Here is a 9,881-nt window from a genome sequence, read left to right as displayed (position 1 = left end):
AAAAAAACCTGAGTTCCAATATCCAATAAATTGATGTATCACCATAACCATATGAGCCTCACAGAATACAATCCATAGTATTAGCAAAAAAGTTATAAAAAGTTTCAATATTAATGTAGTCTGCCATTGTATAACTTTCAAATTTATTGATTTATTAATTACCTGTTATGAGATCTGGTAAATCATTTTAGGTGTAATAATCTTTATTGTCCAGCAGGTGTCGTGGTTGCAGAGTCATGACTAGCAGCGATGCAATGGGTGGTGACAAGAATGGTCCTGAGGTGCTTTAGTTTCCTGCCCTGGTACTGGTTAAATACTGAGAAATATGCTTTGCTTTACAAATTAAAAGCAACGAAAACAATTCCATACATGGAGCAAGAAGCCCAGAACTCATGGGCCCCTAGGGAGCAGATACCAGAAGCTGCACAAGTCGCCACATGTGTGGATGGTTGCGAGCTTGGGAAATTTCCATGTTGCAGCATGCAGTTAGCTCCACTGTGGCTGGGGTTTACAAAAAAAAAACAGCTTAGGTAAAAACAAGCCAAGTGGGCAGGTTTGGGAGAATTTCTGGGCTGTGGATCAGTTAGGCCTTTAGGCTGTCCACCTGGTAAGTGTGGAGTCTAAATCTACATGGGGCACCAGATGAAGAAGGATGCTTAAAAGAAATCTCACACTAGCTCAGAATTGAGTATAATAGACGGTTATTTATTTAGGGGTAGACTCGCAAATCAATACCCTCTGATTGAATGAGAACAGCAAGCGAATCCCACAGCTGGAAAAGAGGCCAGATGCATGCTTTTCATGGGCATAAATAGTACAAGAGATCACGCCCAAGTGGGCGAGTAACTTAAAGGCTACTGGCTGTAGGAATTCCTACAGCACAACCGCAGTCAGGACAGTAACTCAAACAGGGCAGGAATCTGGAGGCAGGAGCTGATGCGGAGGCCGTGGAAGAGTGCTGCTTATTGACCTCTTTTCCATGGCTTGTTCAGTCTGCTTTTCTTATAGAAACCAAGACCACCAGCTCAGGGATGGCATGACCCCCAAAGGGCTGTGCTCACCCCTATTGATCATTAATTGAGACAGTGCCTTACAGCTGGATCTTATGGAGGCATTTCCTCTACTGAGGCTCCTTTTCCTCTCATGACTCTAGTCTGTGTCAAGTTGACACAAAACCAGCCAGTACAGGCTCTTTTCCTTTTGTTTTTTGCCTTGTCCAACTTCAATGTGATCGTTTTTGTTGTATTGCATTATACTTTATCCCCTTATGTTTTGTTGCTATCTCTTAGAAGCCTGTTCTATTGTAACAAGAGGCAGAAAAGCCGTGGATATAGATTGGAGGGGAGGGGGAGAAGCTGGGAGGAGTGGGACAAGGGGAAATTGTATTCAGGATATAATGAATGAAAAAATAATCTATTTTCAATAAAATGGAAATAAATAGCTGTTTTTCAAGTTCCATAGCAATTAATCTATATCCAGATTATGTGAAAGTGTATATGTGTAGTGGAAACTACTTTCTTAAGAGCTTACATTTGGTGGTATTTTTTTTTAAAAGAATTAACAATATGAAATGAATTTACCCAATATCTTAGAATGTCAAAAATTTAATTTTTTATTAGCTCCAAGACTAGAAAACATAAGTATATTGTAGTTATATCACCTGTGGTCACTTATTGACTCATATTTTAAATAGGCTTATTTATAAATACTGAAATAATTATGTGATTGTTCACCTCCCAAAGAGTCATGCCACTGCCCCATTAAGCATAGCTCCCCTGCAAAGTCAATATTGTAGCATACACGTTAGGTAAGATTGTAAACTCAGTATTGTAGCATACACGTTAGGTAAGATTGTAAACTCAGTATTGTAGCATACAATTTAGGTAACATTGCTGATGAATTTTTTATGCAGAAGCATTCATAGCATCTTCTGGTGCTGTGTGTGCTAGACAGCAAGGAGGGAGCTAATAGCTTATTTCCAAAGTGAGTTCTCTATTAAAACTCACTCCAATGTAAACATAGAAATACAAACTACAAGCAATATGAGGAAGAACATGCAGTGTTTGATTTTCTGGGTCTGGGTTATCTCACATGTAATATTTTTCAGTTCAACCCATCTCCCTCAGAATATCATCTTTCATTTTTATGGTTGGATACAATTCCATTGTTTTTATGTATGACATTGTCATTATCTAAAATAGACCCTTTTTCCCCTAAGAAGATTTTGTCAGAGTGTTTTATGACAGCATGCTAAAAAAACAAAGACATTATAGTTACATTGAGTTGTATCTATGTACTTTATTAAATTAAATTTACATATGGGTCTGTTTGTGCATCAGTACCTTGTGGTTTTTATTACTATGGCTGTGGCATAACAGGAAATCAGGCGTGGTAATAGTGCCAGCATTCCTATCTTTGTTCAGGATTTCATTGACTGTATGGGAGCTTTCATGTTTCTATATAAATTTTAAGATTGTTTTTCTGGCACTGGAGAGATTGCTTAGTGTTTAAGAGTGGATACTACAAGGCAGAGAACCCTGGTTTGGTTTTCAGCACCCATGTTGAAAGACTCACAATTGCCTGTAACTTTAATTCCAGGACATCTGTCACCCTCTTCTGTCCTCTGTAGATACTGCATTCATGCTCACAAACACATACACAGACATATGTATGCAAATAAAGATAGAAAATATTTCTCCCACACTGACCTTCCTTACTTACCTTTGTATAGAGTGAAGGTCTTTGGGGATTTCCCCCATCCACATTAGCATGTTTTTTTAAAATTTCTTTTTCTTTTTTTTGGTTTTTCAACACATGGTTTCTGTGTGTAGCTTTGGAGCCTGTCCTGGCACTTGCTCTGTAGATCAGGCTGCCCTCCAACTCACAAGGATCTGCCTGCTTCTGCCTCTCGAGTGCTGGGATTAAATGCCTGCGCCACCACCACCTGGACACATTAGCATACTTATTGTTGGTTGTTGTTCTTGTTCAGTTCATGTTTAGTTCAGTTCAGGCTATCGTATTGTTGGGACTTTATGGGTTAATTTTTGGCATTGCTAGGAGGCATAATCTCACAGCAAAATCCCTGTTTCTCTATTCTTACTATTTTTCCACCCTCTCTACTGCAATGATCCTGGAGGCCTAGGTGCTGGAATTATCTTGTAGATATATCCATTTGTACTGAGCTCCACAACTCTGTATTTTAATTGATTATGGTTTTCTGTAATGATTTCCATCTGTTTCAAAGAGAAGTAAACTTGATGAAGGTTGAGGGCTACATTTGTCTTTGGCAATAAGGACAAATATTTAGAGTGTAGTTAGGGATTACGCTGGTTTAGTAAAGTAGTAGTTTTGATTCTCCTCAAAGATTCATGACTGGGTAGTTGGCTAGGTTTCCAGTACCAGGCAAGATAATCCTCTTGTTGAAGGGGCCTTTGTTGGGGACCAGCCTCGACAAAAACACCTCTCCCCAGGGTAGAGGTGTGAAGATTTAGAAATAGAGTAAAGAATATGAAGACACAAATGAAAATAATACAATGGAGAAACATATAGGATAGTATTGTTTCCTATATCCAGTGAGTACTGAAATCACCTGCATTTAATTTCCAATTGCTTTAAATACTCCTGATCCCAAAAGGTAGGAGTAAGACAAAAAATTGCATTAACACGATACAAGGAAATGAGCATACCAACTGAAGGTCATGGGGCTACATTTACAGTTTAACATTCTGTTACTAGAACAAAATAAGTCACACTCACACCCTAGACCAAAATATTCGGTAGGCAAATCATTCCCTGAGTGGGATCCAAAGTTATCTCCATAAAGGAACTGGACTCTTAGTTGGATTCTTAGACTTTTGTTTGAGGTAGGGACACATGTACTTCTCAGTAATAGGTTCTTATTATTAGGCTGTGGAGGGTAGCACTGGAAGTATTTTGTAATATTTGAGGGAGTCTATGGGACCCCTTTGTTCAACAACTCAAAAATATGTAACTTATTTCCGATACTGAAGTAATTTAGACACAGAAGGGCAAACATTGTAAGCTCTTTCTCTCATTCACACACATGCATATACACACATGCATATACACATGCATAAACACGACTATCTTTAGATGTGCATGTTTCAACTCAAATAACTCCAAAAGTTAGGTAACTAGTAGAAACCAGGCAGGGTTTAAATATATTTAAACTTAAAATTGTTTGAAATCGTAAAAATATAATAATAAAAAGGGGCTACGACGCAAACATGGTTTTTTAAATTGATCATCTTTATTTCTGTGCAAATATGGGTATCTGTGAGCAAACCGTGGGTACCAGAAAAGGAAATCAGATCTATTGGAGCTCGAGTTACAGGAGACTGAGTGGAGACGCAGGTATGCTTGGGATGTAGCGAAGGTCTTGTGGTAGGCAACCTAGTGCTCTTCGGCTCTGAGCTATGTTCCCAGTCTTCAACGTGGCTTTAAGTGGGATCTTGGACTTGAACAGCATTCTTATGCTTGCATGGTCTATCCTTTACCCTCTGAGATCTCTCTATAGTTAGAATAATCAATTCATCACCTGTGGTCATAACATTCAGATTCTATCACTGCTTTCTGGGGTGTTAATGACATATCTGTGCCATTGCTTTTACAAAAATATGACACATTTGCTATTTCTGAACCACCTGTGGGTGGAAAGACATCCTGTCCTTTCTCTGCTGTGAGCTTTTCAATCTTGTGTAAAGTAACTTGTGAATCCTCTGCCTTTTCTCATCTTTCTCTTAAGTTGGCCTTTGGCTTAGAGTTGAGCTGAGGAATCATTGTTATCAAGGCTCCTGTGCTGTGTTTCTTCCACTAAGTAGAAAACATGGTTCCTTCCATTTGAGGTAAAAAGATAGGGCCTGGGAGGGGAGGGTCTATGTGAAGATAGTCAAAGACTGGAACATCCACTGGGCATTTGCTTCATCTGCCAGCTTCCCCGATGTTTGTGCTGCCTGATGGTGAAAGAAAGCACTAGAATTGAGACAGCATATGTGCAGAGGAGGCAAATAGAGCTGCCTGAGAGTCTACAAGAATGTCAACAATATACACTGGAGAAAAGACAGAGCTTTCAACAAATGATGCTGAGAAAACTAGACCTCAACATGCAGAAGTACTGCATAAATCCTTATTTAGCGCCTTGCAAATGGATTAGAAAACTCCACCTATAAAGCTTGTTACTTTGAAACTGATAGAGGAAAGGGTAGGTATGCTTCAACATATGGGTACATTAATAGATGTTCTGGGTAGGACTCAAGTAGTGCAGGAAGACCAGCAATTGACAGACGCAATCTCATGAAACCAAAAAGCTTCTGCACTCTGAAGGAAGCTGTCCAGCAAAGAGGCAGACGAAAGAATGGGGAAAGATCTTTACAGATCTACTTCTCACAGAGAATTAGTATCTAGATAATAGAAATTAGTATCTAGATAAGATAGATATATAATTGGCCGCTGCCTAATATAATAATGCTCATTCACTTTCACATTATATTTTATACTTATACATATAAAATTATCTAGATACTAAAATTAGTTCTATATCTAACTTATATATAGAACTAAAAAAGCTCTGCATGAAGAAAACAACTTTTAAAATTGGCCTCTGAGGGGCTGGATGATGACTCAGTGGTTAAGAGCATCTGTTGTTTTTCTAGAAAACCTGAGTCCGATTCCGAACATCCACATTAAGTACTCCACCACTCCCTGTAACTACAGCTCCAGGGGATCCGATACCCTCTTCTGGACTCCACAGACACGTGTGCTTACACATGCACATACCCTCGCACATCCATGCACCTATGCACATTATTTTTAAAATTTAAAAATAAATACAAATTATGAAGGGAATATGGACCTGAATGGAAGGTTCTCAAATCAAATGGCTAGCAAATACATTCAGCAGCATTCAGTTACCCATGGCTCTCAGGGCAATGCACCTTAAGGCCGCTTTAAGTTTCCATCAGAGTGGTTATGATCAGGAGTGCAAATGACAGCAAATCAAAGGGGAACCTTTGTACCCTGTGGGAGTGTAAACTTAGTGCAGCCACTTTGGAAATCTGGAAGCTTCTCAAGAACACAACACAACAAAAATAACTAGAAATATGATACTGAAAAGATGAGTCAGTGGTTAAGAGCTCATGCTCTCTTGAAGAGACCTCGAGATTTGGTTCCCAGCACCCATGTTGGGCTCACAACCAGCTGTGATGCCAGCTGTGTGCGTCTGGTGCTCGTTTCTGGTCTCTGCAGAAACTGCACTCACATGTGTGTGCACGAGCACAAATGTAACTAAAAATAAAAATTATATGTACGATGCTTTGCATATCCTTAATCTGTTAAGTAGGTTATTTTGTTAAATTTTTGGAAATTCAAAAACATTTACACTTATCTTCTAGTTACGATCAGCTTCCTATGTGCCTCCCTTTAGTATGCCAAGATACTCTGCTCCTTCCATTTTTGCTTGATGGTATGATTCTTCATAGCTTCTCCACCTTCTCATCTTCTCCACTCATTCAACACCACCTCCCTTTCCTAAACCATTATAGATAGCCTGTTTGTGTTCCTATTGCATGCCATCACATTTGCCTCGGCCCAATATAATAATGCTCATTCAATTTTCACATTTCCATGACTATTCTTCCTGCACAGGGGACAAGTCAGGTTTAGCTTCCCATACCCTGTACCCAACATAAGACCAGATACACAGTAATAAGTTTTCTATAATTTTAATTAATGAATGAATTTCTGCGTATATATGATATATGTGTGAGAGAATATTGGTGTCCGAGTGTCACAACATGTGTGTGCAGTTCAAAGATTCTATGCTTCTATTGTTTGTTCCCAGGACAAAAACCATGCTGTTCAGCTTGCATGGCTAGCGCTTCTCCCTATTGAGGCATTTCACTGGTTCTTTCTATAATTTTTTGATGGACAAATAGCCACATAAATAAAGGAATGGAATGATTACATAACTTTTAGTAAGATGTTGATGACATCATTAAACTTCAAAACAGCAGAGAAAATACCCTATCAAAAATGTGAGGTAGAATGACTACAATTAAGAATATTACTGTGACCACCTGTAGTTTAGTTTCTAAATACCAATATTCGTGGGGGAATTCATGAAAGCATGTAATTCTTTTACAAATGGTCAATTCTTGGACTGATGTGGGAGGTTTGTCTAGAAATCAAAGAAGATAATGACCAATAAGATTGTGTGAAAGAATACAGGTATCAAAAGAGAAGCTCCTAATTTCCAAAGCATCAAGAAATTGACTACAAAGTATTTAACATATTCTTTAAATTATGAATTCCAATTATACTTAGGAAAACAATGACATACCTAAGAAACCAACTCATTACTGAAATTAACAAAAATAAACAGCAGCATCCTTAACTTTTGTGAAATATAATTCAGCACACACACACATGTACATGCACATATCGAAACCTACTACTGTAGAAGTTTTAAAAATATACATCTATCAAAATGATTTAAATGGAATCACCATACAATGGAGGGCACAAGGTCCCAGCTAGACATCTTATGCCAACAAGTAAAACTTCTAGGGTCAGATATTGGATACATCTTCTTGTGTCATTGGTCGAAGGGGTTCCCTAGATCTTCCCAAATATCACAGGCTATTACTAAGGCTATTAGTTACTTTTCACAACCTGATGGCAAGGACCTATTGCTAAAGACACGTATTACATGTGTCATTGAACATGGAGAAATTGAGCTGGTGCCCAACTGGAAGTTTTACCCCTATTGACCATCATTCAGGTTGATAGAAAGTACTTTGCATACTACTGGAGGAGAGGAGTTGTGATTAGTATCGCCTAGCTACAAAGTCTGAGACTTACAACGCAAAATTGCAGTATATCTTAGAGGCAATTTTGGGGAGAATCTTTGACAGCTGTACATCTGACAGAAAATTATTATCTATATTATATAAAGAACCCCCCCAAATAACAGGCAAGAAAGCAAATAACCCAATGAAAAATAGCCTATGGATTTGAACAGAGAGTTCACAAAAGAAGCATGACTAGGAAATAATTTCAAAGGTGTTTATCATTAGCAATTAGGGAAATGAAAATTAGAACAACTGAGTATTGGTGGGAGCCTGCTTGTTTATTCCCAGTTGCCCAGAACTTAAATAACCACACAGAAATTCTATCAATTAAATCACTGTTTGGCCTATTAGCTCAACTTTCTTATTGGCTATTTACATCTCAAACTAACACATCTTCATTAATCTATGTATCGCCACGTGGCTGTGACTTACTGGCAAGGTTCCTCAAGTCTGTCTCTGGCTGCAGCTACATGGCATCTTGCAACTCTGCCTTCTTTCTCCCAGCATTCAGTTTAGTTTTCCTGCCTAGCTATACTCTGCACTATTACAGGGCAAGGCAGCTTTTTTATTCATTAACCAATAAAAGCAACACATATACAGAAGGACTTACCATACCAACTGAGATTAATCAGATTGGTTAAGATTAAGAAAACAATTTACAAGTGCTGGTGAGGATGTGGGGAAAGGGGAACCCTCATTCACTGTTAGTGGAACTATAAACTAGTATAGGCACTCTGGAATTCAGTAAGAAGAATTCTCAAAAAGTTAAAAATAAACATATCATATGATCCAACTATACCATTCCTTGGCATATACCTAAAATATATACCTGCTGCACAGATACTTGCTCATCCTTGTTTGTTGCTGCTCTCTATTCACAATAGTTAGGAAATGGAAAAAGTCTAAATGTCCTCCAAACAATGAACGGATAATGAAAATGTGGTACATGAACACTATGGAATGCCATTCAGCTGTTCAGAAAAAGGAAATAAAATTTGCAGGTATGTGGATGTAAACAGAAAATATTAAATTGAATGAGGTACCTACCCCAAAGTCAAAAAGAAAACTGTTGTATGTTTTCTGTTTCTTCACTCCAAACCTTCAGATATAAGCATATACATAGGAGTAAATGCAGAAATCAGGAAAGTAAAAAGGGACCAAGTGTATGGGGAAAGAACTTGAGAGAGGAATTGCAGGGAATAGGTTATATGAAGGGAGAAATGGAGAAAACAGGGAAAGCTGTAACTTGGGATGGTGGAGGACAATACAGAAAGAGAGGGGAAAGGCGGGACAAATAACACTAAGTTTGTTGGCAATAGTGATAATGAATTATATTATTTCATATTCACCTGAAATTATATAATTACATATATATGTGCATATACATACACACACATATATACATACAGGTGTACACACACACACCATAAACTATCTAACAGAATCTACAGTGCCAGACAGGGGAAGCCACCTTTTGAGTTGTTGTTGGTCAGGAGTCTGGGATACTTTGAAAACAATGTGAATTATTATCTTTGGTTGCTTCCTAGAAGTTGCAGGTAGGACCTTATTGTTGAAGATACTACAGACTTTGGACACAGAACTTGATGGATTGAGCTGGGTCTGACCCAAAGGCCTGTCCTTTAGAACAACAGGAAGGTACTATGTAAACTGTCAAAGGAGGAAGGCAATCTATAGTCCTACCCAGTTCTGATGCCTATGAATCACAGAAATGACAAACACTGCAAGATATCATTAAGGACACCATGATGACACTTGGATCTTGGTGATAACCAACAGCTGTTTCTTTGAATTTAAGGCCTGCTCAACAGGAAGGAAATCATGTCTGGTACCGTAAACCTAGCCACCCTTTGTTAGTGAGATCATTAATCTTAGATGAGAGCATACTTGTGCCACAATGGACACATTTATAGTACAAGACTTCTACCTGGGAAATACTGTGGAGTGTGTGTGTGTGTGTGTGTGTGTGTGTGTGTGTGTGTGTGTGTGTGTGTG

The sequence above is a fragment of the Microtus ochrogaster genome, unplaced genomic scaffold (genome assembly GCF_000317375.1).
Source record: "Microtus ochrogaster isolate Prairie Vole_2 unplaced genomic scaffold, MicOch1.0 UNK131, whole genome shotgun sequence".
Lineage (NCBI taxonomy): Eukaryota > Metazoa > Chordata > Mammalia > Rodentia > Cricetidae > Microtus > Microtus ochrogaster.
The sequence above is the reverse complement of the archived record's forward strand: the minus strand, read 5'-3'. Positions refer to the sequence as shown.